Consider the following 8,098-nt stretch of genomic DNA (forward strand, 5'->3'; position numbering starts at 1 on the left):
GTGGAAAGACATTGGTAGACAACAACAAGGAGGTAACCAAGAAGCCCTTGGATAGCAACAAATAATCATCAGAGAAAGGGAAAGCTAGCAATGAAGACGTGACACAAGAAGAAATGCCCCAGAGAAGCTCAAAGAGAAAGACAACCAGCCACATAGTTCAAGGGAAGCGATTCCGGGACAGCAGCAAGTGGAGAAGAGCATTACACCTCCACTACCATACCCTCAGAGATTCAACAAAGAAACCAAGGATCAACACTTCCGTAAATTCCTGGAAACTTTCAAGAAGCTGGAAATCAACATTCCCCTGGCTGAAGCATTGGAACAGATGCCCTTATATGCCAAGTTCTTGAAGGAACTCATTAACAAGAAAAGAAGCTAGTTGGAGAAGGAAACTATACTTCTCACTGAAGAATGTAGAGCGGTGCTTCAAAAGGGAATCCCACCAAAGCTTAAAGATCCAGGAAGTTTTGTAGTTGCTTGCACCATAGGCAAAATGACATTAGACAAGGCTCTTTTTGATCTCGGAGCTATTATCAACCTAATGCCCCTGTCTATGATGAGGAAGCTTGCTATAGAAGAACTCAAACCCACCAGGATGTCACTAGTCATGGCTGATAGATCGATCAAGACACCCAATGGAATTGTGAAAAACATGTTGGTGAAGGTTGGGGAGTTTATCTTTCCAGCAGATTTTGTGATTTTGGATACTGAAGAGGAAGGAAATAATTCAATCATTTTGGGAAGGCCATTTTTAGCCACAGCAAGAGCCATCATCGATGTAGAAAAAGGAGAGATGATCTTCAGGGTCCACAATGAACAAATGGTCATAAACGTTTTCAAGTCAATGCAACATATTCCTGAGCAAGAGGATTACGTGAGAGTGGATATGATAGAGAGTTTGGTGGAAGAAATATTGGAAGATAATCCTCAAGAGCAAGAAGAAAATCAAGAGACAACAGAGGAACAAGTAGCCGAGATGTCTATTGAGGAAGAGGAAAAACAAGACAAGAAGGAAGAAGTACGAAAACAAGAACTAAAGCCATTACCCACCCATCTCAAATATGCATTCCTGGGTGCATCAGAGAACTTCCCAATGATCATCAATTCATCATTAACAAAAAAAGAAGAAGGAGAACTTCTTGATGTACTCAAAGCTCACAAAGATGTGTTAGGATGGACTATTGACGACCTGAGAGGCATCAGCTCTGCAGTATGTATGCATAAGATCCTCTTGGAAGATAACTCCAAGCCAGTAGTTCAACCTCAAAGAAGGCTAAATCCCACGATGAAGGAAGTTGTCCAAAAGGAAGTAATGAAGTTGTGGAATGTAGGGATAATCTTCCCAATATCTGACAGCTCATGGGTAAGCCCGGTCCAAGTTGTACCAAAGAAAGGAGGAATGACGGTCATCACCAATGAGAAAAATGAGTTAATCCCTACTAGAACAGTGACGGGATGGAGGATGTGCATAGACTATTGAAGATTGAATGATGCCACCAGGAAAGATCATTTTCCTCTCCCATTCATTGATCAGATGCTGGAAAGATTGGCCGGCCATGCCTATTATTGCTTTTTGGACGGATATTCTGGGTATAATCAAATCGTGGTAGACCCTAAGGATCAAGAGAAGACTGCCTTTACATGTCCATTTGGAGTCTTTGCATACAGGAGGATGCCCTTTGGGCTTTGTAACGCCCCTGCCACATTTCAAAGGTGTATGCTCTCCATCTTTTCTGATATGGTCGAAAAGTTTCTAGAGGTCTTCATGGATGACTTCTCTGTTTTTGGTGATAATTTCAATGCTTGCTTGAAACATCTAACTCTTGTCTTGAAACGGTGCCAAAAAACTAATTTGGTTTTGAACTGGGAGAAATGCCATTTCATGGTACCCGAAGGGATTGTTCTTGGTCACAAAGTTTCAAGAAAAGGGATAGAAGTTGACAAGGCAAAAGTGGAAATCATAGAGAAGCTCCCTTCACCAACTAATGAGAAATCTGTTAGAAGTTTCTTGGGACATGCAGGATTTTATAGAAGGTTTATCAAGGATTTTTCTAAAATAGCTAAACCTTTGAGTAATCTGCTTATGATTGATACTCCTTTTGTTTTTGATGAAAATTGCCAGCATGCCTTTGAAACTTTAAAAAACAGACTCACAACAGCACCAATCATCACACCCCCAGATTGGGAACTACCTTTTGAACTCATGTGTGATGCAAGTGACATTGCAATTGGTGCTGTGCTTGGACAAAAGAAGGGAAACTTGCATCACGTCATATATTATGCAAGTAAAGTATTGAATGAAGCTCAAAAAAATTACACCACAACAGAGAAGGAATTGTTAGCTGTAGTTTATGCATTTGATAAGTTTAGATCATACTTGATAGGATCCAAAATTGTGGTTTATACTGATCATGCTGCCATTAAGTATTTAATGTCAAAACAGGATGCTAAGCCAAGACTTATCAGGTGGATATTACTCTTACAAGAATTTGATATTGAAATGAAGGACAGGAAGGGCACTGAAAACCAAGTTGCTGATCATTTATCAAGACTACCACAAGAAACAATACAAGAAGCCTCACAACCTGTGAATGAAAACTTCCCAGATGAACATTTGCTGCAGATTCAACAAGCACCTTGGTTTACTGACATAGCAAACTACAAAGTAGGGAGGAAGATACCTCAAGAATTATCTAAGCAACAAGTGAAGAAGTTAATCAATGAAGCAAGGAAGTTCTTGTGGGATGAACCTTTCCTGTTCAAGAGATGCTCGGATGGAGTAATTAGGAGATGTGTCCCTGAGAGTGAAATAAGGAATATACTGTGGCATTGTCATGGCTTAGCCTATGGTGGACATTTTGGGCCAGAAAGAATAGCTGCAAAGATACTACAGAGTGGGTTCTATTGGCAAACTATCTTCAAAGATGCTAGAGAATTTGTTCACCAATGCAACGAATGCCAGAGAACAGGAGGCTTGACAAGAAGGAATGAGATGCCTCAAAACTTCATTCTGGAAGTGGAATTATTTGATTTATGGGGTATTAACTTCATGGGACCTTTCCCCCTTCCTATTCTTTCAGATATATTTTGGTGGCAGTAGAATACGTCTCAAAGTGGGTAGAAGCCATAGCCACAACCACCCGTGATGCATAAATTGTCCTTCAATTCCTTAAGAAGCATATTTTCACTAGATATGGGGTTCCCAAGGGTCTTGTGAGTGACGGTGGTAGCCATTTTTGCAATAAACAGATGGAGAAGCTCCTCCATAAATATGGAGTGATTCATAAAGTAGCCACGCCATATCACCCCCAGACCAATGGACAGGCTGAATTGGCAAATCAAGAATTGAAGAAGATTCTGGAAAAGACAGTAGGAAGTTCAAGAAAAGATTGGGCTCGGAAGCTGGAGGATGCACTCTGGGCATACAGGACAGCTTTCAAAACTCCCATTGGGAAGTCACCCTTTCAGCTATTATATGGCAAATCATGTCACCTCCCTGTGGAGCTTGAACATAAAGCTTTTTGGGCTACTAAACTCCTAAACCTTGACTCTGAAGCAGCAGGTGAGAAAAGGTTGTTGCAGCTAAATGAGCTAGATGAATTTAGGCTAGAAGCCTATGAAAGTACCAAGATATACAAGGAAAAAGCCAAGAGGTGGCATGACAAGAAGGTCATGAAGAAAGAATTCAAACCAGGGCAGCAAGTACTTTTATACAACTCACGGCTCAAGATATTCCCTGGCAAGCTTAAATCTAAGTGGACTGGTCCATAGATGAAGCAACAAAGAGTCAATTCACAGCAAATGGTCACAGAGCAAAGCTGTACTTAGGAGGACATTGGGACAAGGAAAAAGAGGTTCAGAGCTTACAACGTCCTTGAAGCAAAAATGAAGAATGTCAAGCTAGTGACATTAAAAGAGCGCTTGTTGGGAGGCAACCCAACTTGAGGTAGTCATTTTCTTTCAATGCTAGTTCAATAAAAAGATTAAGTGGATTCACCTGCAGTGCAATGAGCTAAGTTTGGTGTCACACACCAAAACAATTTAAAGGAGAATGAAGGATTTTAAGTTTGGTGTTCCACCAAAAATCTAATTTAAAAACACATTCTCACCTTCTGTATAAAGAGTTGCTAGCTCCAAGCAATCAGATGAATCATTTAATCATTGTCTGCTTCTACTTTGTAGTTTTATTATTTTAGCTAAGACACTAGGAATTCACATATGATCAACTCGATGCATCAAAGGTAGTGGCAAGGGACTAAGTTTGGTGTTCACACACCAAAGTAAGTTCAAAAGCCCACAAGAAGGTCCTGCACACTAACTAGTTATCTAAGGGCTTGAGAAACAAGCAACTTCCCTTAACTCTGCAGGGATTCAAACACTTTCTCGGGAGGGCTTCACACCATCAGTTGAGAGTAAGAAGAAGAAGCCACCAAAAGGTTGTATTGTCACTTAACTCCATCAGCATGCAATTTTTCTAAATTTGAAGTTTGAATATGCCCATCTTAGCAGTAACTGTTAGTTCAGTAGTTATGCATCTTGAATATTATTGTCAATAAGAATGCTAGTCTAAGTGTGCTTGTGTGTTTACTTTCACTTAACTAATGCATGCTTTGTTCCCTGCATCTTTTCAATTCAATAAAAGAAATATTTGAAACATGAAGTAAGATGGTTCATTGCTAGCTAGAAGTCAAATAATAGTAAGTGGAGGTATGAATGTGTGATTGTGTGGTAACTCACTATTAGTGAATAAAAGGAATAAACTATTCTCTTTTTAAGAAGAAAGTAGTTCACTGTCTATGGATCTCAACAAAATAAAAGTCCTTAGATGAAAAGAAAAACAAAAAGAGAAAAGAAAAAGCCAAAAGTGGCAACAGAACAAAAGAAAAAAAAAAACAAAGCTAGACACCAATAGCTTGAACCTTAGAATATATACCTGTGGTGTCTTTGTACTAGGATCTGCTTGGATTATTAAGTTCTTTGGAGTGCATCAACACTTGGTAACTTGGGTTAACTAACCCGGGATTATCAACTGAAAGTCCACTATCAAGAGCAACCTGGCTACAAGACATTTAGTAACCGAAAGAGGTGCTGGGCATCAATATTCTAAGAAGGCATGTGAGCCAAGTGTCTAAAGTGAATAATGTGTCAAGCATAAATAAAGAAAAGAGCTTGTTACACATGACACTGAACCAAAGTTTATAAAGAAAAGAATTCAGTAAACAAGGACAAAAGAATAATGAGAGGTCATAGCAGTGTGTTGCTTGATGCTTAGAGAGAACTTTCTAGGCCTACTTGTCAATAAGAAGTGAGTAGTTACATATCTGCATAAAACCCCATGAGCTACCAATAATACTCTGCTAACATGAGCATTCTCTTTTGTTTTCATTCTTTCTTCTTAATAATTCTGTTCTTGCTTGGGGACAAGCAAGTTTTAAGTTTGGTGTTGTGATGACAAGTCATCTTAGGCTAGTTTCACTAGTCTTTTTCCTTTGTTTTCATTTAGTTTTATGCACTTTCTTAAGCCATAAGTAAGCCAATTGGGTTGAATTTCATGTTTCCTTTGATTCAATCAACCATGGATAAATTGATGCATTTTCATGAGTTTTTGTACCATAATTGCTCATGTGACAAGAAAAAGAACAACTCTCATGATTATGGCATAGCTTTGATACAATTGTTGATTGATGATAGGTGGAATAAAGCTTGGAAGAAGGTTGCAAGAATGGGCTTGAAAATAGGGATTCACGTTTGAGCTAACGTTTGCCTCAAACGTTAACTCAAACGTGAGAAGCAGATGAAGAACACCCTGGAGAAGAGCCAACGTTTGCGCCAACGTTTGCCTCAAACGTTGAGGCAAACGTTGGCTGAAGAAGAAGTATGGGAAGGCAACGTTTGCACCAACATTTGCCTCAAACGCGAGGTCAAATGTTGGTGCCAAAAAGAATGAAAAAGAGCATCTAGGGGAAGCCAACGTTTGCGCCAAAGTTTGCCTCAAACGTGAGGTCAAACGTTGGCCACATATTAGCAAGGAGGAGCACTCTGTTTAATGCCTTGGAAAAGCCAACGTTTGCCTCAAACGTTGGGCCAAACGTTGGCCAAAAGAAATGCATGGGAGGAGCCACGTTTGAGCTCACGTTTGACCTCAAACGTTGAGCCAAACGTGGATGACAGCAAATGGGCATCTGCATAATACCTCACACAAGGGACGTTTGAGTCAACGTTTGCCTCAAACATTGACTCAAACGTGAATGGTTCATGGCCCGGTTCACAAGTGGATTTCTTCCCTACACCAAGAGCAATCAACGGAGGCTATTGTCAACCCAATTCCATCAAGACTAAAGGCCCAATTCAAGGCTTAAGGATCATTTGAAGAAAGTGTATAAATAGCTTAGGATTTGAAGTTTTAAGAGAGTTTTTCCTTTTAGTTTTGTTGAGTAGTTTTTGGAGAGCTTTTGGTTTTGAGTTGTATTGAGTTTCTGAGTCTCGGGGAAGGAGAATTGAATTCTCTTCCTCTTAGTTTTCTTATTTTCAATTTCATTTACTTTTTGTTTGAATCTTGGGTGTTGGAGAATTGAAGGAATTCTGTTTCAATCTCACCCTGAGATCTCTCTGTTTTCTTTACTGTACTTTTTGAGAAATCAATATTTGAATTCCTTTCTTCTACTTCTTGATCTTTACTTTTCTTGCAATTGAATTCTAAATTTGGATCTAGGAAGGCATTGAGATCTAGACTTGGTTATCTAGTCTCTTGGGTCCTGAGATCTACATCTTTCAATTTCAATTTCCTTGTTTCGTTGCTACACCAAGCTTATTGTTATTGTCATTTGAGATCCGGTTTAATTGAATCCATCTTTTATATTTCTGTTTGTTGAATTTTACCTTTCCTTGTTTAAATTCTGCAAATCCACCTCCCAATTCCCTTTATAATTCAAGTAATTTACATTTCTTGCACTTTAAGATTCTGTAATTTACATTTCTTGCGTTCTAAGTTTCTGCCATTTAATTTCTTGTTCTTTAAGATTCAGCACTTTTATTTTTTTTTGTTCACTTTAATTTCCTGCAAATCACCCATTTCCCTTTACAGTCTATGCAATTTAATTCCTGCCAACACAATTTCACACAATCAACACTTGTTTGCTTGACTAATTCAACCGCTAAACTAAAGTTTCTCAATCCTTCAATCCTTGTGGGATCGACCTCACTCCCGTGAGTTTTATTACTTGATGCGACCCGGTGCACTTGCCGGTGAGTTTTGTGTCGGATCGTTTTCCGCACATCATACATATTGGTAAATTTGTTTAATTTCATGTTTAGCTTTGTTTGTTTGGTTTATTTGGGAGTCTAGTATGTTAAATAAGGTTTGATGGTGTTTTCGTAGCTGTTTGGAAGTTTGGAATGCTTGGTTTGGTGCTAGAACTTAGAAAATTTGGAAAAACAGAGCACCCATCCACGCGTACGCGTCACCCACGCGTACGTGTGATCCCCAAGTTTCCAACCACTCATACGTATGCCTCACCTACGCGTACGCGTGACCCCTAAAATTTCCAGGTGCAATACAAAAACCAGAGAGTTATGCGCGTAGTGTGCTGAAATTGTGCATTTAGCACAATTTTGACCCATGCATTCGCGTGCTCCACGCGTACGCGTCATCTTCTTTTCTCTCCCATCACGCGTGCGCATCGACGATGCGTACGCGTCGCACCCTATGTCTGCCATGCACGTGTACGCGTGACCTGATGCGTACGCGTGACCCTCTGTCCAGTTTCACATACTTCTTTTCTTCTCTTCTTTCCATTTCTTTCCTTCTTCTCTCTTCTCTTCTTTCCTTTCCTTCTTTCAACCATCATCTAGCACCACTATTCACCATCTACCATCATCTTCTTTAGTTAGTTAATTAGTTAGTTATTTAGCTAGTTTAATTTTCTATTTTGATGATAAGTGTTGGATTATTAATTTTGTTTGCTATTTATTGCTGTTTATTATTAACTTGATGCTATTTTAGCATAATTATTTTTTATATTCATTGTTGGATCTCTTTATTGAGGCTACTTTGTTACTTAGTTTCGAGTTCTTGATGTTGAACATTTGTGAACACCAA

Source organism: Arachis hypogaea, chromosome 17 (assembly GCF_003086295.3).
Source record: "Arachis hypogaea cultivar Tifrunner chromosome 17, arahy.Tifrunner.gnm2.J5K5, whole genome shotgun sequence".
Classification (NCBI taxonomy): domain Eukaryota; kingdom Viridiplantae; phylum Streptophyta; class Magnoliopsida; order Fabales; family Fabaceae; genus Arachis; species Arachis hypogaea.